The sequence below is a fragment of the Mytilus galloprovincialis genome, chromosome 9, assembly GCF_965363235.1.
Source record: "Mytilus galloprovincialis chromosome 9, xbMytGall1.hap1.1, whole genome shotgun sequence".
In the NCBI taxonomy this organism is placed as follows: Eukaryota; Metazoa; Mollusca; class Bivalvia; order Mytilida; family Mytilidae; genus Mytilus; species Mytilus galloprovincialis.
In genome coordinates, this window is record NC_134846.1 from 84,175,951 (window position 1) to 84,201,927 (window position 25,977).

The 25,977-nt window shown below is 30.7% G+C and overlaps 1 protein-coding gene across 2 annotated transcripts in view; it reads left to right on the forward strand.

Moving 5' to 3' along the window:
• The first annotated feature begins 1,586 nt into the window (after positions 1 to 1,586).
• The window catches only part of LOC143046193 (guanylate cyclase 32E-like), a 94,887-nt gene continuing 70,496 nt past the window's right edge, over positions 1,587 to 25,977 (forward strand). For both annotated transcript variants that reach the window (XM_076219234.1, XM_076219235.1), the window contains exon 1: positions 1,587 to 1,725. The gene's annotated coding sequence lies outside the window, so the exon portion shown is untranslated. The remainder of the gene's footprint in view (positions 1,726 to 25,977) is intronic.

Genomic DNA, 25,977 nt, shown 5'->3' on the forward strand with positions numbered 1-25,977 from the left:
GAAAGCCTTGTATAAGAAAGCTGGACATTCAAAGTAAAGACTATCATTATTACTATTATTGATATTGTTAGTGTTAGTGTTAGTGTTGTACTATTGTTGTTGCTGTTGTTGTTAATACAAATGCTGAACCTTGCACTTAAATCTGTATACATTTACAAGGGATAACTAGTTATATAATAGAATGATAGATGTTTGATTAGTTTACTGTATCCTTGTAAAAGCTTTTATAAATAAAACATTCCGTTCGTTGATTTCAACCACGTCATTGCAAACGTGCATATCGAAACCACCTGTGACCTTTAAACTAAAAACAGAGCTATTACAATATCCAAACAGCCTAGCCAATAAAATATCACTTTAAGATATTCTTAATTCAATGTCTTTAAGAAGTGGGGGCGTAATTTGGTGAACATATGTAAATTGCGATATATGCATTATTTTTTAAATGTATTTGTAGAAACATTGTTCAATTTCCTCGCTAACTCCCTCCTAGATGTCAATTACCTGACAGTTTGCTTTCCTCTCAAACGAGCAAATTAAACCAACAACAAACAAATACTTCACCTTTTGCAAATCTTGTCATGTTAGGACATTGTTTAACTTACACTACGGTACGGACTCATTGTAATGATCTATTGTTGTTGACATCCCCATTCTTTAGCTTGGTGGATTGGTCTATCAAAGGAAAGATATCAATAGATGCAAATCGGAGTTTTGCACTTTGGATTTAGATTTTTATTCTCGTTGAGCACTATAAAGGAGGGTCATTTCAGTGAATTTTTTTCTAAAATTCATAAAATTGTAACATTCTAAATACCCTGTCCACTCATTTAATAGTTAAAGTGGATATAAACAGAAAATCCACATAAACTTAAGTTTTGTATTTTGTGTGTTAGTGTGCTGTTCTACACATATACCTATACTTATATCTATATCTTTACCTTTACATATAAATATATCTATTCCTATACCTTCAACCTTGATAAAATTCTTTTTTTTTAAATCCACTTCCCTAGTTTAATTGGACACAGCAGTGAAAATTTGTAACCACTGATTGTTCCACTGACTCAGAGAAAAAAAAACGCAGAGTGACTAATAAAATGGTTTATGAAAACGATACTGAATATGAACCAGGCAGGTTTAGTGGATGGACTTCTAATGGATTTATTTTTTTGATAAGCACCCAAGGGGAAAAACTAAATATTTTACTTTAGAATACCACCTCACTATAATACATCACTCTTTCTCGTCTGAACTCTTTCCTCTTAGCTTTACATTTCTTTTGCAAGTTAATTGTATTTACATTTAAAAGAAAGTCAATTTAGCAGTCAGCTCGGATAGTGTGATTCTTATAAACACCATAAGAACTATCATCGTGCAAAGATAAACTGACGAATCAATGAATTAAACGGATGAAGAAAATGATAGCTTTGAAGCTTCAATATTTGGCATTCGTACGAATCTTTTCAAACTTGTGATAAGATAAAGATGTGATCCGTCTCATCACCAGTGATTTATTTATTTTCTTGTCCTATGTGTAATGTTAAGGATATGGTGACAAATTCCAATAGTTGCTGACAGTTACTACAACAAGAGTCTTAAGTTAAGTGGACAATGTACTAACTATTATATACAAATATAGATATCGGTTATCTATCTGGTCCAGATAATACTACTATTATTGTTCAGATACGACTTTACAGAAAGGAAATAATTATATTTAAGGTAAGAGTTATGTTTTTATTAATATTGACTTCATTTATTATTATTATTAACCCGATTGCGGATGATGCTAGTTTAACTCTGTCCATCTGCCCGTTTGTCTGGAAATGACTCTAGTCTGTAGTAGGTCGTTCATCAGATGCAGGGAATAGCTTCCTGATATACAGGCCGCACGAGGACCTATACTTGTTTACATCCGCGTACTTTGGTCTCAGGTGGACAGTTGTCCAATTGATATTTATGCCGCATCTCCATATCATTCAATTATCTCATAAAAGAATTAACAAGTTATCAACTTAATCAAGAGTATAAAAAATATCAGAAATATTTTATTTAATTTCTTTATACATTTCTCAATTAGGAAGATTTGTGTTTTTGTAGTGATATATAAGTCTGAATTGTATGAACATTTATATTGGCCAGTTTGCTATCATTGATGTTGCCTCAATGAAATTAACAATTATTTTTTCTTTTAATTTATTTCAAAATGAAGATCTTCTTCCTCATTGAATATCCTACTGTTTTGTGGGGATTCGTTGTTTTGTCTTATATATAAAAAGGAGACGTGGTATGTTTTCAAATGAGACAACTCTCACCAAGAGACCAAATGACAAAAAACATAACAACTATAGGTTACCGTACGGCCCTCAACAATGAACAAAGCCCATATAACGCATAGTCAGCTATAAAAGGCCCATGACAATGTAAAACAGTTCAATCTACATTTTTATTTAGGTTGTTTTTAGTTTTTCCATCACCGATTTTAGGTTATGTTCCCCCTCGATAATGGTACATAATCATGGTATTGCATAGAAAAATATTATCCAATGAATGTAAGAAACCTTCATTGCCAAACATATATGGTACTTAGGTTTCTATAGAGATATTGATTCTGGTGCGTATATATACAAAGCCCTTGGCGAAAGAACTTTTGGGAACAATTTGACCGTCTGATTTTCGACCCTCCCTAAAGCCACTTAATCCCCGACTTACTGCATTTGTTTTTTGACAACCTTATTGATTTTCCAAAAATTCAGACAGGTCCGTGCATACAGTGTTGTTTCCCAAATAATTTCCACTTGTGGTTTATTATGCAATTGTTTATCAGATATATTGTTACTAAATTTATCAACAACATATTTACTTAGTGAAATAACCTATTATATATGAATAAGTCATAATACTTAATTTTGTAATCACTATTTTAATAACTTTTGAAACTACATCTACCTACTGAATTATCTGTTATTTGTGATGAACAAAATAATCTGTTTTTTGTAATGTTCACAATGATGGCGATACCATAGAAGCTCAACTTAACTATTAGCAACCCCCTCGGTATCAAAAATAAATCGACTGACATCTGAATCCGAAATAAACCCAATATATAAACATATTATGAATAAAAAAAACAATATTGTTAAAAGAAATTTGTATTGCAACTGATCCTGTCAAATTATATCCCTTTTTCCCTCCGTTTGTTATTGTTGTATCGTGTACAGTATATCAGTTATTGTGTCAAATTTGTCAATCTTTATTGCACGATTTTGCTTCCCTATCAATATAAGAATACAATACATTTCGTGGAAACAAACATAATTCTTTAGCAATGTTTTGATTGTTAGTCACAATATCGTTACATATTTCGATTATCTCTTGATTTTGTTGCATATTTATCACTTGATTGGAATCAAGGAAGTCCAGTTACATAACAAAATCTTTTTCTGACAAGTGTAATTACTAAAAGTGTAATTATCAACATTTCTTTCGCATTGAACGAGATAGATATTTCACTTTGTCAATCTGTTTTACGCCTAACTTAATCATAGTTATTTTTGTAACAGTTTCAATGGCAAGTCTGTTCATCTTATTTAAGAAATAATTTTGTTACATCTCTGAAACCAAACAATTTATGAAGAAAATTGAATAATGCTGTCATTGGTAAGTTCATTTGTTTTAAACGATTAGAACACATTTTTGGCAGACCACTCGGACCGCGAGCAACGCTGACAACTTCAAATATTTAAACATTCATTTCATTATAAAAGATAAGTGATACAATTGCCTACGAGACAAGACAAAAAAGGTTGAGGATATAAGCAACTATAATTCATTGTACGACCTTCAACAATGAGCCAAATTTATACCATACCGTACAAAAAGAAATAAAAAGTCCCCGGATAGCAAAATGTTAAACACTTCGAAAGGGAAAACTAGTAACAGGATTTACATACAAGTTCATGTCATGGGACAGGTTCATAAAGAATGTGTCGGTAATATTTTTTATTTGAGATCTCAATCCTCTACTTTACCGGTTACAGTAATGCAACATCAAGAGATATCAATCCTCTACTTTACCGGTTACAGTAATGCAACATCAAGAGATCTCAATCCTCTACTTTACCGGTTACAGTAATACAACATCAAGAGATCTCAATCCTTTACTTTACCGGTTACAGTAATGCAACATCAAGAGATCTCAATCCTCTACTTTACCGGTTACAGTAATGCAACATCAAGAGATCTCAATCCTCTACTTTACCGGTTACAGTAATGCAACATCAAGAGATCTCAATCCTCTACTTTACCGGTTACAGTAATGCAACATCAAGAGATCTCAATCCCGGTTACAGTAATGCAACATCAAGAGATCTCAATCCCGGTTACAGTAATGCAACATCAAGAGATCTCAATCCTCTACTTTACCGGCTACAGTAATACAACATCAAGAGATCTCAATCCTCTACTTTACCGGTTACAGTAATACAACATCAAGAGATCTCAATCCTCTACTTTACCGGTTACAGTAATGCAACATCAAGAGATCTCAATCCCGGTTACAGTAATGCAACATCAAGAGATCTCAATCCTCTACTTTACCGGCTACAGTAATACAACATCAAGAGATCTCAATCCTCTACTTTACCGGTTACAGTAATACAACATCAAGAGATCTCAATCCTCTACTTTACCGGTTACAGTAATGCAACATCAAGAGATCTCAATCCTCTACTTTACCGGTTACAGTAATGCAACATCAAGAGATCTCAATCCTCTACTTTACCGGTTACAGTAATGCAACATCTAAAGAAACTGTAAAATGAAAATAATACTTTCTGAACTAGGTGCTTTCTAAAGAATAAGCAACACAAACCCCACCAAAAACTAGGGGTGATCTCAGGTGCTCCGGAAGGGTAAGCAGATCCTGCCCCACATGTGGCACCCGTCGTGTTGCTTATGTGATAACAAATCCGTTAAATAGTCTAATTCGTTAGGTCACATTCATGAAAGGGAAGGGGATTGTAGTACCAACTCGTGATGGCGTCCGTAAAATTAACGAAGAGATGATTTCAACCTCACCATTTGGAACTCTTGGTTTAATATCTTCCTTATGGGCAGCAACCCTCTATCAAGAAAATCATGATAAAAAATGCAAGCACGGGAATATCGTATCAATTGAAAGATATATACCCCGTATGCAGATACTGCTGGAATGTTGCTACTTAAAAATGGAAAGTTCACAATTGAATGGTGAAATCATCTCTTTTGTCGTAAAGTTTTGTTTTCAACCGACCCTCATTGTCAATTTCTAGATGTAAGTCAAGATATGAGGCCGACTTAACTGTATCTGTAGTATCCTTTATCTCTAGTTCGATGGGATAGATGCGTTCAACAGAGTAACAAAATTTTGAATTATTTAGTGAAAGAACATCATTTATATAGCGGAAAGTAGATTTAAAGGATATTGCTAACTTCTTATCTTTCTAAAATTTCTGTAACGGTTGTTATAGTGTGTACTTATTCACATCATAAGTTTTTAGTTTGGGCTAATTGCATGAAGTCTAGTATTATTTTAAATTCCGTACTAGGCCATGCATATTTATTTTTAACCTTTCCTGTCCATGCACTTGACTGAAAATCCGACCGGAATCTTTGCTCTAGAAACTATAATATCATATACCGTGAAATCTACCGGTTTGAATGGGTAGCTTCAGTGCAGTTCACTAGACAGAACGGAAACTTACCGCCATCAGAATTTTGTTTATATTATAGGCAAACTTGTCATTTTGTAGGTATTTAACTACATGTACGCAGGTATACACACATATGTTTTTGATATGATATATACATGTTTTGTCCGATATCCACTATCTTCCATGAGTTAACAACAAGATCACTGAAAACCAACTCCCGTTACATTCATCTTGCAAATGGATACAATTTACAGAAATGTAACGGTTGTTTCACAAGGCAAAAAATAAAAGAAACATGTTATTACTGCATCAAATATATTAACAAATTTATTTTTAATTATTTGGTAATCATAAAATACAATGACAATATATAACTGGTCTGATAATACCAATAAGTGGAACTCCGCTGTTGGTCTGATATGTTATTTCTATAATGTAATATTGGATTCTAAATTGACAGTTTTGTACATTTTGACACATATATTTTCAATGTCACAATATTGAAAAAAATCGAAGAAATCGATCGAATATCACCAGTATTTTAAAAATTGTCATCCTGTTTTACATTTAATACTTCTTAAGATAGAAATTACTTTACTCTAACGATCTCATTATTTGATAAGGAAAAAAATTCAATTACAAATTTAATAGCTGCAAAAAATTGACTACTTTACTACCAGCATATAGTTATAATTCCACGCGTTATAATTTAATGAATCCCGCTTTGATACCAATATTTTGATGGTCTGGAGCAGTCGCGTTTTCATCTTTGATCCTTCTACACAAATCGGGAGACGTATTAATACAAAGATGCCAATAAATTTGCTCCATACAAATTTATCACAGCTATGTTATGTTATTTTGGTACTTATTTCGACGTCACAGTGTTATAATTGGTCCAGCTACAGATGTATATTGATAGTGTGTCCCCTTAATAAAGTGGTTTCAACAGGACTTGTTTGATTTTGATGAAACGTCTTCAACTGTTCAATTTACGTTGCCAATATATAATTGAAGAATGCATCGAGAACAAATTGTACAAAGAGTTCTTTGAATATAAATACAGCATGTGTTTATTTTGTTAAAAAAAATGGTAATGACCATTTGTTGACCACTGTATCGCTTTACATATTGTGTCGTTAGCTTGCTGTCATTTGACGTATTCCCTCCATTCAAGTTAATTCACAATGTAATCGTGCAGAACCGGGGTAAAATATAGAATATGGATAATATCCTATTTCTTACACTTTGAACGATTAAAGCTGGTTAATAAAAAATAGTCTTAGTTTTAAAAAGAAATAAATGTTCATATTAAATTACAAATAATTTCAGATGTATTTATACAATAAATTGTAAAGTTGGCGATAAAATAGATTATTAAATATCCACTATGAACCTGTCAGAGCTGATATAATATAAAATAAACAAATGTAAATGCTTTGATGTTTTATCTTATGTCACAAACATTTTGTATCATTAATAGGAGTGTAATGGGATGATATCTCGGAATTATTCATCACAGAAATCAATATGAATCAGTTAAATTTTACCAAGTAGACACTTCCATTAATGATGTTACAAAGCATCAAAGGGTCAGTTCGACTATAATGTTTGTTTTATGTGTGACATATGTATAGGATAGGTGCATCATTGATTAGACAACAATACTAGAGAACTTATTTACATAAAAACTAGAACATAAATTAATTTGAATGATCGTTAGTGATTTAAATTTCTTTCTAATAAGATATAAAAAAGATGTGGTATGATTGCCAATGAGACAACTATCCACAAAAGACCAAAATGACACAGACATTAACAACTATAGGTCACCGTACGGCCTTCAACAATGAGCAAAGCCCATACCGCATAGTCAGCTATAAAAGGCCCCGATAAGACAATATAAAACAATTCAAAAGAGAAAACCAACGGCCTTATTTATGTAAAAAAAAATGAACGAAAAACAAATATGTAACACATAAACAAACGACAACCACTGAATATACAGGCTCCTGAAGTCAATCTTAAAAATTGTATTCATTTTTGAGTGAAGCCATTACAAAGGTTTTTGTATAGATGACAAAAACAGATTTTCTAACGTTCATCACTTATATAGAGAAGTGATAGGGCGGTTTTTCATGCAGTATAATTCAAATTGGGAAACTAACGATTTACGGTTAAACAGTTTTCAAAATGAAGAAATTCAGATGTCTAATTTGTTTTTAATAATCGAAATAGTATCAAATACAACAGATTAAAAAATTCATGATGGAACATTTGTATTAGAGTTCATCAGTTGGAAATATTTTGACCCCTCTTCTTTGGTCTAGGTATTTACATGGCATCATTAGAATAATTGTCCCATTCAGTCAGTCGATCATTTTCTAAGCAAATCGAGGTCATAAACAATTGCTTCTCACTTTAGAATTATTAACACAATTGTGCTCTATCATGGTTGACATCAATTCGACATTAAATACTCATATAGTAAAGTCATTTGAACAATGTTTAAATTGCATTTTTTATTTAGAATAAAACAGATTATTGTCATTCATATTCAGTGATGTTAATGTTAATGTAAATTAAATAAAATAGAATAAAATAAAAGGAATGGCTACGTCATGTCATTTTTTTAATTCATCTTTATATGATATAATGTACTAATTTAAGATAACATTCCGATTATATCTGAAACTCCTTAATTTGGGTTCTGACACCGATCAATAATATATAAACTTAAATGCCATGACTTTATTTAATTCAGTGTGAAATGCTTGTCGTATTGGGAACATTTGGTTTGTGCAAAAAAATAATACACAAATTGTACACGAAATTAATAATGTTTCCAGAAAGTAATCAACTTTTTTTAGATGCTTAAAAACTGTGGAAGGCTTAAAAACTGGGAAAGTAAACCAAGTTTTCTATAGTTTTGAGTTGAACAAAATGGCTTTATATTTTCATCCATTGATTTTATACTTGTTTTTAATTTGTACTTATAACAATAAAAAGTAACTGTCTCTAATGACGATTTTGTGAATTGTTTTGACTTGTTTGAAGCACATAGTTCTGTGGGTCTAATTCACTGTTCAATGTTGCAAATATGAATCATTTCGGTACGTTCTACTTTCTGAATCAGTCCATACAGTAACCATTTGGGCATCATAGGAAATGTTTGTGAAAAGTTTGTGAATTATTCCGACTATATACATTTTATCTATATTATTCTGAATCGTGACTGCTTAGCATCATACCAAATGTCAAGCATTGATGCAATATAGTTAACTCAATAAGTTTTGTTTATAACATCCCGTCCTTCTGTTATGTTTATTATATTCGATTTAAAAATGGGAGGAATGTGTTGAAAATTCATTTTTTTCCTCCATTTATTTTATCTATTCCGAATCGCTCAAAGCACAAGCAGTATGTAGCGCAAATAGATTGGAAATGGGGTTTTACATATTTTTCCTGCGTACAAATTCTCAATCTCATCTTTCACTTTAGTTAATGGAATATTTAATATTTCTTGCGTTCAGTATACAAGTCAATGCTAATGAATAAAAGGATAACCGGGTCAATTATTTTAAGAATACAGAATAACAATTGCCGCAAATGTGTATGTATATTAACAAACAAATGCTCATGCTTGTTTACATTCGGGATAATCTGACCAAGTAACAATCTTTGAATGCTTGCTGATTGATCCCATAAAAATCCTGAATTTGATACAAATACTTTGTGATATAGTTACTGAAAGACGAAAATTAAACATGTCTTTAGACTGTTAAACTCTACAGTATCGACGTAATAAACATAAACTGATAACAGTTCACAAAATAATTCACAAAGAAACTTGTCCTGATTATCTGTATCCGTTAGTTATAAAATCAGGCTACAGAACTAAGATTTCTCAAAATTTCAAACAACATAATGAAGAACAATCTATTAACAAAAAATAAATAAGAAGATGTGGTATGAGTGTCAATGAAACATTTTTCTGTCATCGTGTACTACATTCTTTAGATATTGGTTAAACATGCATTGATTTATTTCCGACAAATAAAGGGGACTTTCCCTTTAAACACGGTACTATTTGTTCTTATTTCAACATAACTTCACAAGAAGAAGAAAAATATGATTGTAAAAAGTGTAAATAACCTCATCTACGACCATCAACTAAATTGGAGGATGTTGCTGTTAATAGTTTTAATGGCTTTACTAAAACGACAGTCACCTCAAATTAATTCATAGCAGATACCAGGCTTACAATTGTGTACGGCGAACGTGCGTTTCGTTTAAAAAATACTAACAGTGACGCTTAACTCAAAAAAATTAAAAAGGCCATGTAAATTACGAAATTTAATTTAAATATTCAGTCTTTTTGAGTTGGACATCACTTTAGTTATATCCTATAGACTACCAGTATACTAATACCTTGAAAAGTAAATGAACATTATCATGTGAGAATATAAAGCAAATATACTTAATGTGTTATACGATTTCAACATATATCATAATTACAAATCCTTTATATAAGAGATCAATAGAGCGATTAAATTGAAGAATCTAATGTCTCAAACATGTGATATTCAGTCTGATGAATTAAAGGTTAAAAACTATCACAAAATGTTATATTTGGTTATAACCACCCCCGCTAAAACATATATGTACTTTTGAAGATATTAGTACTTTTACTTTCTGCTCTTTAGTTTTGGAATTTGATTGATAAACACAAATTATATGATAACCGGGTGTATCATTAATTTAAATACAGTTAGCTTGAATTAATAATATTTCATGATACCCATTACTTCTCCAAATCATTTAGAATTATGTTCCTCTATTATAAAGCTGATAAAATACAATGATTTGGCAAATATTATTAGTTACATAGTGTGTTAGTGACCTAATATGTTATATACGGGGTCAGTAGATTCCATATTGGATGACAGCGAAGCTCGAAACCCCATATGGAATTTAATTACCCCGTATATATCATATTAGGTCACTAACACACTATGTAACGAATTTATTTTACCGACTATCTTTATTTGTTGAATTTAGACTAGAGTTGTCTCATTTGCTATCATAACACATCTTCTTATTTCTATTTTAAAGTGTTCAAGTGTTCAATTTTAAGAACCTTCTTCAATAAGTCTGCAATACAAAAAATAATGCAATCAGTAGATTCCATATTGGATGACAGCGAAGCTCGAAACCCCATATGGAATTTAATTACCCCGTATATATCATATTAGGTCACTAACACACTATGTAACGAATTTATTTTACCGACTATCTTTATTTGTTGAATTTAGACTAGAGTTGTCTCATTTGCTATCATAACACATCTTCTTATTTCTATTTTAAAGTGTTCAAGTGTTCAATTTTAAGAACCTTCTTCAATAAGTCTGCAATACAAAAAATAATGCAAACAATAATAAGATTTATTCCTATGAAGAATAAATCCGGTTATCGGAGGAAAGTGGGCTTACGTTTTGGGAGTTGTCCCGCTTTGAACACGTGGTGGAACTCGTTATGTATTATGAGTCACGTTAATTATTTTAACCTTGATAACTGTGACGTCATCATTCTTTCTTTACCACGTACGATACAGCAGAGGGAAGACGCAAAAAATTGGGTTCCGTATGAATTAACTAATGTTTGTTTCAAAAGTTAATAATATTTCTTTGATTTGGTATATGAAATGGATGTCTTTGGTATATGAAATGGATGTCTTTCAAAAAATCTTATTTTACTGAAAAGGTTCGGAAAGTTTGAAAGATAGGAAAAGCACATGGTTTTGATCCAGTATAAAATAGTGTTAAAGATTTTATATCTTTTGTTGTTTCTTCTGTAAAGAGTTTCTAAATATTGCATTGTAAATTTTTAATTGTTGGTTTAATTCAGTGGAAATCATGAATTATATTTCCAAAAATATAAATTTTAACAGACCCGTAATTTCAGATAAAAACTGCGCACATGGTTTTAAAGACACGTGTCGCATGGACGTCTGCGATTTTAAAACTATCGTTATATGAAATGTTTCATCTGCTACACAGCAAGCAATTTAAAGAGAAACCAATAATGAATAAATGTATGAAGTTTATAAAATATACAGATCTAACATTGTTGGGTTGATGTTTAGACGAGTTGTATAGATATTATAACTTTTCAACGGTCGTTTCACTAATATTATTGTAGTAATTTTTCAGTTTTAAAAACCAAACATCTTATGGAAATTGGGAAACAGATCTAGCAATGTCGTTGGACAGCATACTTCCACGCAAGTTTTAGCTACATGTATGATGACTCCAGAACTTAGGAATGAAGTTGTTCAGATTGTCAATGGCAATGCCCTTATTCACTCTCCAGCTACTGTTAGTGTTACATCTCCTGACTCAGTCAATGAAAGGCAACAATCGAATACAGGTATAACACAAAGTTCTAATATTTCCCAATAACTAGTGCAAATGATAATCTATGTTTAAATGTTTCACAAAACTCGGAACAAAATAATTAATGGTGAATATGTAGATTTAGGTATATATTGCTTTAATACAAATTCAGGCACAGAACAGTAGATACAAATGAGGGCCCTCATGGGGTTTTTGATTATGTGATTACTTGGCCGTTTTTTTTTTAATGATTATTTGATTATTAAGCCAAATATTTCATGATTATTTGATTACCTAGGACTGTATTTTTAGTTTATGATTATTTGATTACTAAAGATAAGCAAATATTTAATGATTATGTGATTATATTGGCAAAAAAATGGTGATTATGTGATTACTAGGACCCCCCATGAGGGGCCTCACAAATGGACAGCTGATTATCCAAACTAAACTAAGTAAAAAGATTACTGATATTAACACATGGATAGATGCTTTCCTTATTTACATAAGTATTTATGTTGGTGTACATTTAGAAGATGCACCTAACTTAACCGAATACATACATGTTAAAATATTTTGTGTATCCGTGTTTCCAGTGCAAAATTTACAAAATCTCTCATTAGAGGGTATTGTTGGTCTTGCATACCTACCAGTTTCTATTGATAATGAGTGTGCACTTATTCTTAATTTAGTGATAAATAAAAAGTTAACCACAGTTTCCATCTTTTATCTTAGATAGTTCAAATTTAATTTAATTTTGTAGAAATCTTCTAGTTTCTGTTTGAAATTACTATTACAATGCTTGTTAAAGGGTATTCCAATATATTTCATTAATTCAGATAATGTATTAGACCACAAATTTTCTCTGTACTAAGTTGATATTTTAATAGGATTGATTGATTGTTGGTTGCTTAATGTCCAGTGGCAAATATTTCAGGCATATCTATCAGGACGAATATTTACACAGTGTCTGTAAATTGTGTCATTTTAGGATAATTTAGTTTGTATCAAGCGGATACATTGTTATGACACATGTCTGCAAATTATGTCTTTTTAGAATAACTTAGTTTGTATCAAGTAGATATTCTGGTAGGACACGGTGTCTGTAAATTGTGTCTTTTTAGGATAATCTAGTTTGTATCAATTAGATCCATTGATAGGACAAAGTGTCTGTAAATTGTGTCTTTTAAGGATAATATAGTTGTATCAAGTAGATACATTGATAAGACACAGTGTCTGTAAATTGTGTCTTTTAAGGATAATATAGTTTGTATCAAGTAGATATGTTGATAGGACAGTGTTTGTAAATTGTGTCTTTTAAGGATAATATAGTTTGTATCAAGTAGATATGTTGATAGGACAGTGTCTGTAAATTGTGTCTTTTAAGGATAATATAGTTTGTATCAAGTAGATATGTTGATAGGACAGTGTCTGTAAATTGTGTCTTTTAAGGATAATATAGTTTGTATCAAGTAGATATGTTGATAGGACACAGTGTCTGTAAATTGTGTCTTTTAAGGATAATATAGTTTGTATCAAGTAGATATGTTGATAGGACACAGTGTCTGTAAATTGTGTCTTTTAAGGATAATATAGTTTGTATCAAGTAGATATGTTGATAGGACAGTGTCTGTAAATTGTGTCTTTTTAGGATAATTTAGTTTGTATCAAGTAGATACATTGATAGGACAGTGTCTGTAAATTGTGTCTTTTAAGGATAATATAGTTTGTATCAAGTAGATACATTGATAGGACAGTGTCTGTAAATTGTGTCTTTTAAGGATAATATAGTTTGTATCAAGTAGATATGTTGATAGGACAGTGTCTGTAAATTGTGTTTTTTAAGGATAATATAGTTTGTATCAAGTAGATACATTAATAGGACAGTGTCTGTAAATTGTGTCTTTTAAGGATAATATAGTTTGTATCAAGTAGATATGTTGATAGGATACAGTGTCTGTAAATTGTGTCTTTTAAGGATAATTTAGTTTGTATCAAGTAGATACATTGATAGGACACAGTGTCTTTAAATTATGTCGTTAAAGGATAATTTAGTTTGTATCAAGTAGATACATGGATATGACACAGTGTCTGTAAATTATGTCTGATAAGGATAATTTAGTTTGTATCAAGTAGATACATTGATAGGACAAAGTGTCTGTAAATTGTGTCTTTTAAGGATAATTTAGTTTGTATCTAGTAGATACATTGATATGACACAGTGTCTGTAAATTGTGTCGTTTAAGGATAATTTAGTTTGTATCAAGTAGATACATTGATATGACACAGTGTCTGTAAATTATGTCTTTTAAGGATAATTTAGTTTGTATCAAGTAGATACATTGTTAGGAAACAGTGTCTGTAAATTGTGTCTTATGAGGATAATTTAGTTTGTATCAAGTAGATACATTGATAGGACAAAGTGTCTGTAAATTGTGTCTTTTAAGCATAATTTAGTTTGTATCAAGTAGATACAATGATAAGACACAGTGTCTGTAAATTGTGTCGTTTAAGGATAATTTAGTTTGTACCAAGTAGATATATTGATATGACACAGTGTTTGTAAATTATGTCTTTTAAGTATAATTTAGTTTGTATCAAGTAGATACATTGATAGGACACAGTGTCTGTAAATTGTGTATTTTAAGGATAATTTAGTTTGTATCAAGTAGATACATTGATAGGACACAGTGTCTGTAAATTGTGTCTTTTAAGGATAATTTAGTTTGTATCAAGTAGATACATTGATAGGACACATTGTCTGTAAATTGTGTATTTTAAGGATAATTTAGTTTGTATCAAGTAGATACATTGATAGGACACAGTGTCTGTAAATTGTGTATTTTAAGGATAATTTAGTTTGTATCAAGTAGATACATTGATATGACACGGTGTGTGTAAATTGTGTATTTTAAGGATAATTTAGTTTGTATCAAGTAGATACATTGATAGGACACAGTGTCTGTAAATTTCCTTTTTAGTATTTTTGATTGGTATCAAGTAGATACATCAGAAACATAGTGTACATGTCTAGTGGCTTTCGAAGCGTTCCGTAAATTGTATAATTATGATAATATCATTTGGCCACCACTTTTAGAATCACTTAAGGCCTTTTTATTGCATGCAACTATATTTATTGCTTATATGTCACTTGAAACAAATTAAATGGGTTTATAGGACAGCTAACTGTTATCCGTAAAGAAAGATCACGTTGCAAAATTTTGCTATTATTGTTATCCCATTCTCAAAAACGGATCAATGTTGTCATGGTACATGTATAGAAATAACAGAAACTAAACTAGAATATTGTCTAATTTATTTGTTAAAAATATGAAATGCAAAGACCAAAGGTTAAAGTCCCCTTATTCTCTGACTGGTGACAAGTACCAGTGTTCATGTGTTCTAAGTTTTAAAAGTTTGAATACATGTAGGAATAATGGATTCAGTTTCATTTTGAATCGGAGATATGGTAAAAACCAATAAGCATGAATAAAGCAGCCACAAGAATGTACACCTTTGCCGCTTAGCTATATAAATTATACAATTGGGAGGTTGCTACATAAAATAGCCTGAAATATATAATAAGCCCGATATATTCACATCTGAATGCGTTACTTTATCTCATGTGGGCAATTGTTTTTTTTTTCTTATTTCATTACAGGGTAATTTAAATATAAATATATGTGTGTGGTCATTTAAAAGTACGGTCACGGCGGGTGTGTTGTGTCGCTACCGCGTTTGTGGCGGTGGTCGAACTCAGTGTCCAATAACTCTTGGCATAGCCACTGAATTCGACCATGTGGCGAAAATAGCGACACAACATCTACAAATATATTATGCTTCTTATAATGGAATTATGTATCCGCTGAGCTTCTGTTTCCCAGGGCCAGCATCCGATATATTTTGGAAGCAATAATGTTAATAAGGATATTATATTGATATATAAGGAAATGACATTATAAGGAATAACAATAAGGTGGAAATAAGGAATAAGAATAATGTGGAAATAAGGAATAAGGAATGGACAATAATGTGGAAATAAGGAATAAGGAATGGACTATAAGGTTTAATTATATATACTAGGGACTTGCCAATTATGTTTCTCGGCAGTCCCATTCTTTGTCAAGCCGTGGCCGTACAATTTTGTACTTTTGCCAAATAAAATATTTCTTACTTTATATATTTGTATGTCATTTGGCCCCACGTTGTCTCAGATAATAAGATTTATTCCTATGAAGAATAAATCCGGTTATCGGAGGAAAGTGGGCTTACGTTTTGGGAGTTGTCCCGCTTTGAACACGTGGTGGAACTCGTTATGTATTATGAGTCACGTTAATTATTTTAACCTTGATAACTGTGACGTCATCATTCTTTCTTTACCACGTACGATACAGCAGAGGGAAGACGCAAAAAATTGGGTTCCGTATGAATTAACTAATGTTTGTTTTCAATTTTAAGAACCTTCTTCAATAAGTCTGCAATACAAAAAATAATGCAAACAATAACTATTTATTATCAACAACCTTGATATAACAATATTAAACAGAACTTTCAATACTTTTAAATAATCAAACAGTGCCAAAGTCGTAAATCCACTACTAACCGTGTATTGAATTAAGCCCCGCCTCCCTACTAACCTAATATTGAATATACACGGTCTCCACACGGACGCTTTTAACCAATCACATTCCTAGAAAAGTATAGGAGGTAAGATTAATATCGATGCAAGAATTAAATTGTAAATTGTAAAAATGTATTGTGTATACAATATAAAATTGAAAGTCTGCAGTCACTAGCACAAAATGGAAACTGATGATTTTATAAGCTTTTAAAATTACAATAATCATTTATTACTTCATCAGTCGAAACTTTCGGGACGAAAACATAATATTCGAAGTTAGCTTGAAACATTGTGGTATCTTGATGAAATTGTCACAGTCAAAGAAATCGGGACAGAGGTCGCAAAATAATCGTTTAAATGAAAGTGACTATTAAATCTATGTAAAACATCTGTTTTATGTAATCAAACTGTTGCATAAAATGCTTCTTAACGTTTAATTAAAATTCATGATTTAGCCACTAATTTCCTCGGGAAATGCCTGGACTAATATTTAAGTATGAAATACGATAGTGGTTTTCTATCGTTCCCTTCGTTGATATAGTCTAACGGTATTAATGTTTCAATAGCCAGTGCTTCGGTACTGACATAACAGACCTTTCAAAAAATATTGCCATGTAAATAAAAAACAAATGAAGAATGTGTCTGGCCGCTTGTATAAATCAACTTCCACATTCATATGCAGGTGTAACGTAATTAAGACCGTATTTGGGTTATAAGCATTGTGTATTATTTTCAAAACATTTGATCGATGCAAACTAAAGTTTGAGAGAACGGAAACTGAAAAACGGAACGATTAAAGTGACTCAACCAAATTTAGAACTTGATCTGTTTTTTTTTCGTGCTGTATTCAGTCTGATGGATTAAAGGTTAAAAACGGTTACAAACTGTTCTATTTTGGTTATACCACCCCCGCTAAAACACATATAAACTTCAAAAGATATTAGTATTTTTACATTCTGCTCTTAACTCCTTTGGAATGCGAAAAACTGAAATAATGTTATCACTAGATATATCATTTAACTACTGTTAGCTCTAAGTTATTATATTTCATGATACATTTTAATTCTTTGAATTAATAAGAATTATCGTCCTAAGTTTTTAAGCCCACACCTGATAGCATACCTTGATTTGGAAACTAAATAAATAAAAGAATTATGTCGTCAAAAATGTCTGTTAAAAATAGGAAAGGATATCTGTACAATGTACAAGGTATAAAATTGAAAACTGCCGGTAGTAGCGGCATCGGAAAGCCCATCGGGCTTTAAATTACATATACTGTATATCATGTTCAGTACTTCATCAGTCGTACCTTTCTAGATGAAAACATAAGAAATACAATAATATTGAATTAGAAAAAATAATCATGGTATCTTGATAAATTTTTCACTGTCAAAGAAACTGGCCTAGAGGTTGCATTGAAGTCGTTTAGAGGCTAGTGTCGATCAAATATACGTAGAAACTGTTAAAACTAATCAATGCCCAGTTGATAATTTAAAAAGTTTGATAGTAAACAATTTGTTCCGTAGATGTGATAGGTTGCTTCACCAGTATTTGACAAATTTTGTTTATAAATATTCTGCAAAAACAAGGACCTACAAATCGGGTGATTTAATGTCACATCAGCAGCTTCTTAGATAAGAGTTTGAATTTCTTTTGCTAAATCAAAGCTTACTAAATTAGAAAAGATTGAATATTTTAAGTGAAATTTGAAAAGTCAATTGTTAAAATCTATAGAGAATTAAAACTGTTAATTCTTAACCAAGGACGAACAATTTGACACTTTACAATATGGAAACGTAAAACGGTTTCTGAAGATTAGTTTTGTCATGAAAGACAAGGTTTTTATAAATGAACAAAAAGCGAGGTTTAAAATGAAATACTTTCAATAACTGTTCTCATTAACACAGGAATGAGCCATACTGATTATATATCAAATGTTCTTATTTTAGTATCTGTATTTGTTTTTACCATGCGTTTCAAAGCTGATCATCAAGGCTATTCCGTACAGGGAATTTTGTAATTTTGATTTAAGAAATGTCAATATATCATTAAAATTATATATTTCACTCATTGTGTCAACATACTTGAATAAAACTATACAATATAAAACAAAAGACTTAATACTCAACATAATTTTGTCGTCCCTAAATTAAACAATAAATATACGTCAATTACATCTGCCGATAATGCTTGATTTCATACCTCTTGTGTGCTACAAAAGTATTATTTTCATGTGATCAAAATTATATAAACACTCTTTTTTTTAAGTTTATTTTTGATTCATATTTATTTATATATTATATACGCATGCACATCACATGTTGGTATCAATCGGTTCCTGCATGCAAAAAGAAAGAACATATACAAATACTTGACAAAGGCTAATCACGTTTAAAAGTTCTATTGAGTTTAAAGCGGTATGATTTTTTTACAAATAAATGCCACAGGCGCTTTTGGCTGTGTAAACCCATGTTCGACCTTGTACACTTCTATTTATTTTCATTAACGGCATAGAAAAAACAAAACATGCAACAGATAGGGATTTAATATTCAATTCAGGTTATTCAATGAAAATGGTACCACAACACCAATTCACAATAGTATTTTCATGTTTTTGCTTACTAAAACTACTTTTTAGATTTAGAAATATATTTGGATCATTTTGAACCGACATTACTTGTAGATAAACTTGCATCACAATTTAAGGGTGTATCTTATCAATATTCAAATGAAGATTTTCATAGCCTAGCATGCTTTAAACATGTATAAATAGTATGGAACTTCCCGAACAAAAAAGTTCCACTGAAATACTTCAAACATTGGTTGAAAATTGGCATGGTTTCATGCAGTTGAACCTTTAGGTAAGATACAAAGAACGCTGTGAAAATTGACAATCGGATTTTGAATTGGTGATCTGACGACTAAAACATTACTTGCCTTTTCGTATCTCTTTGTGGTTTGTATGATCAGAGAAAGAGATTCCAAAACAATTGTTCTATTTATAAAAGTACCATAGACTAGTGGTGTTCTTGATTAATGACCAGCTAGATCGTTGAATTTACTGCAAATGAAGAAAGAGAAAGAACAAGTTTTGTTAGCCCCATACGTACATATAAAAACAAAAACCATTTAAAAACTCAGATTTCCGGGCATGTAAGCAAATAAATGATAACTTGACGACAAAAGCAACACACAAGATGAAGTTTAAAGGTTAAAAGTAGTTTTTAGGTTGTATAAATAAATCGAAATCCTGTCGAACCTAGTTAAATACTCCGTTCCTGGTACCAAAATCTTCCACTCCCCTCAAACCATTGATTGCGCCTGCTGCATGTAATTAAATCTAACAAGTATGTAAGGGAATAACAAAATGAAATGTTAAATCTAATAATTGATCAAAAATGTATATGTGTAACATTTCACGAACAATTTTATGGTAGTTAATGACACTGAAAAACAATAACAAGAAACACCATAACTAGAATTTTACAACAGATAATCTAATAACCAGCACCAGATATAGACATACAATGTTGCGGGATTTAACAGTTTAACATGTATTCAAATCCTTCCCTTTCCCATCTGTACATAAAGATGTTTAAGGAAAACAAAAAATAAAATCTACCAACAGAATGAACACACTCTTTGGAAAGCAAATCATTTTATCTGGAAGTGAGGTGCTCGGATTTTTAAAGTTTAGATTTGATAAGCATTGGTGAATGTATATGTGCATAAAGATAAGAAGTCTAATGTGTAATATTACTTTAACTGTCTAGTTCATGTGTAGTCATAATAAAAATATATAAGTAACGCGGGACAGCAGCTATCGTGTAAGATAATTTATTTAACATTCTACAGTTTTATTTTGCATTATTAAGAATTAAGAATTCCCTAATATCTTCCAACGCTCACTGACTTTCATAAAGATGTGTTGTTTGCAGTAGACCAAACGAAAAATGTTAGGTCAATAATTCTTAAAAACTAATTCCCTTGACATTAAATTATTTCTAATAAAGATGGTATAATAGATAGTCTTGTTTTCGATTGTGTCCGGTCAAAACAACTTATTTTACAGCTAAGCTGGCGACTTTATTGATTTACTGTGCGAATTTAATCATTTGATACGGTATTATTGAGTACTGTTTTACTTGTAAAACATGTGTTTTATCGTATGTAATACTGATATATAAGGCGATAGCGATTGGTGGCTTTATTTGATTTCCTAAGTAGTGTCCATTATTTTTTTCTGAAATTAACCGCCTCTGTATTCGTTATAAGGTGTTTCATAACAATATTTTATATTCATTGTTCTGAAAAGCAATTCTGGTCGACTTATACAGTAAAAGTACTACACTACAGAATACTCGTTTGAATCGAAATGTTCAAGCAAAAACTAAACGAGTTTTAGATGTCTGATTTTGCTAGTTAATCAAAATGATTCCTACAAGATCAACGTTCTTTGTCGAAAAGAACATCCGACGACATTTATACTTTTGTTTTGATAAATTTCTCATTCAACATATCGTTAATCATTTCTGTCGGAAGATTTCGTCAATTTATATAGACTTTTTGTCATTTTCCACCTAACTTCGGTTGGTGTTTTTCTTTTATACTTTATAAAGTAAATTTCGATGGACTTTTTTCTTCTTTTTTTACTTTCACAGTAAAATCATCTGGTGATTATCTAATCATTATCACATTCGTAGTAAATGGGTGCCAAATTGTCCTCAATTATTCTATCGATTAGCCTACATATTTACAATTGGTATATTAACTTAAATCCTGTGAAGATTTCAAAGCAAAATCAGAAAATTGTACCAACGTACTAAAGCGTGCATGAACGACATTTCTTTTGGTTAAACATATATATTTTTATGTAATAGCACTGATATCATAATAACAATCTTAGAACTCATATGCAACTTATTAACATTGACACATTTATACTAATTGATAAAAAAATAATTAACTAAAAAACTAAAATTAAATTGATAATCTAATAAACTATACAATCTGTTACTGCTTGATCATTACATCAAAATAATTCTTTTGGTTAAAAAAGACAGATAAAATTTGTAATGATTTATCCATTCTTATAGATAATCATATTAAAGTATTTTCAATAAATTTTATACAGGGAAAGAACTAATGTGCAAATTATAGAATATATATCATAATACATTCCCACTCATATTATTTATAAAATAAATAAGTAGACATACACTTACAAAAATCATTTTGTAAAAAAGAGCATTGTGTCAAAACAAAGCCAGATTAAAATAATATGCAGGTATTGACAATAACTTTTCAGATTTAATGACGTTTTAGTTTTAATATTACCGGAGATGTTAATATCATTAATTGGTCGAAACGTTACCAAAATTTATCACAAATATATTGATTTATACATTTTATATTTGTGAATGTTAATGTTTTTTCATTCAAATGAGCTTTACTTGAAATGGCAAATATTTTATTTCTTCTTACGTTTTTATATGGAAAGTACATAAAAGTTAAAGTTTTAAAAGTTTGAAATTGCTAAATTTGAGCATGCTTTTTAATAAAGTTAAACATAATACAGCTTACGTTTTAACAGTTAAATGCGTTGTTGTCAAGACAAGACAAGACAATTTTATTCTTTAAAACCACTGTATATACATTGGTACAAGGAATGAAATGATAATACATAGTACACAAAATAAATTGTGCACATGACAAGATAGGAATGTTACAATTACTATTTATATAAATATATATATACAAGAAGTTATTATAATAGAAAAACAAATAGACAAAGGCTAACCAGAAAGACCTGCTACTGAATTTATAACCTTTATAAATTTGCATATATTTTTAACTTATTTCTATGTGTTGTTTGTAATAGTTTAATATACTCTGTTACAATAACAATTTTCCAAAAACAGTTTTCTTGAGTCGTCCAGGGATCTACAATTCAAAGGAAAGTGAAATTCATCACCTAATTCTTGACATTGACATAAATTACAATATCTCATTTCTCTATCTAAACCTATCCATCTCCCAGTTTCAATTGGTAATCTATGCTTACCAGTTCTTAATCTACAAAATATAACCCTATCTCTATCTGGTAATATATCTAAATATTTTTCGAATTCCAACTTATCCTAATATAATCTATATGATAAACCTTTTGACGAATTACATATATCTGAACGCCAGTTTTGTTAAAATTGGTCAAATAACTTCTGTTTTAAACTATTACTTAGCCATTTTGTGCTAAAGCCAGTTTGTGCTAACCAGATATTACTATAACCACATGTATCAAGAATATTTATTTATAAATATAACCTATTCAGACCTACACTTATTCTGTGAGTATTTTGAAAACATAAAGTTATACAAAATGTGTGACAACTTATTTTCTCTGCCGTGGACAATTCTACACCAATAATTTACCATTCGCAGTTTAACATAGACTACCGTGGGATACACACCAAGTTCACCATATACCATAAAGTTTAGATTTGACTTCTTCAAGTTCAGTAGCAGCTTGCAAAACTTCAAATATACTCTCTCTATAATATCAATTTTACTGTACCCCCAAATTTCACACCCATAAAGTAAAATCAGCCTCACTATCTTATCGAACAAAATCATACTGACATCTCACCGAAAGGTAATGAAAGCTTATGAACCCCCCTTCTTAAGAACATCGTACATGGCACAGTATGCCTTAGTAACTAATATCTTTTAAGTACTTGCAAAGCTTCCTGTTCTTGAAAAAGTCAATCCCAAATATGGAATTTCTTTGACAACATCTAATTCAATATTATCAAAATAAAAATGAGGATTTTGAGATAACGTTGTTACGGCCAGAAATCGCCTTTAAATTGTAGCCAACAAAAGACACAAATCAATAATAAAATTTAACAATATTTATTATTACAAAAGTTTACAAGAAGTATTACACAGATATTACTGTTAACTTAACTGTCAAAATATGAGTCCAATCTTTTATCTTTATCTGTATCCGGAAATCTTTCGGAATCCAATCTGAGTATTACGTTCACTACTACGGTCACAATCCAGTATGATGTTGTTTGTAGAATAAAAGTGTCAATCCAAATGCTATGAATATTAATGTCTATCGATGTCTAAGTCTAAGTCCAAGAGTAATTAGTCCAAGAGTAAGTCCAAGAGTAAGAGTTTAACTTTAGTGTCGGTATATATATATATATAATTGTCAAGGAAAATTCTAGAACAATCTATACTGGAACATCCTAGAAAGTTACAATGGTTTGTTCTAGTAAAATGTAGAAGTTTATATAACGCATCTTTTATTAGGATCATTCTGGAAAGTTCCAATCATTCTGTAATTGTTCCAGTGATTTCTAAACTGCACAGTTCTAAGATTATTCTGTAAACAACTATCAGGCCATACAACACAAATTAGGCCAACATAAAATAAATACAATAATTACAATATCATAACAACGTCTAGCAGAAAAAATTAATAATTTTCGTTTTACTAGAATTTACACTAAGTTTCCAAAGTTTACAATATCCACTAAATGTATTAAGTTGAGAATGAAGAGATTCAGCTGATTCAGCAAATAGAACTGTATCATTTGCATATAATAAAGCAAAAAGTTAAATATAAATATTCATCTCATTCTCAATGTCTTTAGATATAGTACTTAATCCCAAAACATCATGTATTTGTAAAAAACATTCCAAATCATTCAGATGTAAGGAGAATAAAAAAGGAGAGAGATTTTCTCATTGTCTTACCCCAATATTACAAGGAAAATAGTCTGATGATTGTCTATTATATACAATTCTTGATTTAATACTACTACACATATTGAATATAACCTTATAAATTTTACCGTTAATTTCGTTTCCAAGCAATTTCTGAAACAATCCATTTCTCCATACTCTATCAAATGCTTTAGCAAAGCCTATAAAGGCACAATACATTTTTTCTTTTAACTTTCATTAAACTAAATAGCATATAAATAACAAATAAATTATCTGTAGTACTGTATCCATTCCTAAACCCTGATTGATTTTCACAAATAATCTGATTATCATCAGAAAATTTGTTTAATCTTGTGTTCAAAACAGAGATAAATATACGATGAACATTGCCAAATTCTAGTTTATGTTCAATTCTCATGTCCTGATATATGAATTGGCGGAGTTTGTCTTCACAGTCTTCATCTGGATGTTCCTCAATCCCGGAGAATATAAGATTGTACTTCATCGAACGGCATTGCATATCAATAAGTTTGTCGTTCACCTTACATTTCTCTTCCTCTAAATTGTCTATTTTCTATTTCATGTTCTCTTGTCTGCTTTCAAAATCAGTTCTCTCCCTCTGTAAATGTTCTATATCTGAAGCTAATTTGTCTGTCTTTGCCTTAATTTCATCGAAAAGATTTCCTGTACCATGCGAGGTTGCTTCTAGTTGAGTCACTCTCGACTTGACATCTACTATTCTCTTTTCTGTGTCGAATACTCTTGCGGAAAGGCAATTAAATTTATCGTTCATTTGACTCAAAGTTGTTGTGTTTTTTTTTTGTATTTTTTTCGATCGAGGATAGTGGTGTATCCATTCTGTTTAATAGTGTCAAAACGTTATTTAGAACAGCAGGTATCTCTGTTTCTTCTCCATATAAGACATTCCTACTTTCTTTTAGAATCTGCGTTGTCGATTTGTCACCCTTTTTGTCTTTTTTGTCTCCCATTTATGTTTGTTTACTTTTCTAGACCCTCAGTTGAGTTAATATATAGTTTTTGTAAATAGTACATCGGATCGGAACGGGATCACAGGTTATCTCAAATACACAATAATCTTTGCTAACGGGCGTTTAGAGGATGAGACCCTCATCCCAAAATCTTTGAATAAGATAAATGCGATTTATAGTGTCAAGTCAATCATTAGATCCATATTTATAAGAATTTATAACAACATATCTGCTCATAAATTCATTGTTCCTTCACTCATCGTGAAAAACAAAACAAAAGTGACACTCAGATCGAGTACTCTTCACGCAACAGATAATTTGTTATGTCCTAAGTTACAAACTGTGTTGCTCTCTATTTCATATGCATGTTTTTTCGTCTTTCTTGTAGAAATTTAACGTTGATGGTATATATGTTTAAATCTGCAAAATTGTTGAAAACATACCTTAATGTGAATGTGAATTCCCAAAGAATTTGATACGTTAACATAGTAGAAAGACAATGATATTTTCCACAGACATTGATGCGTTTAACAAAAATA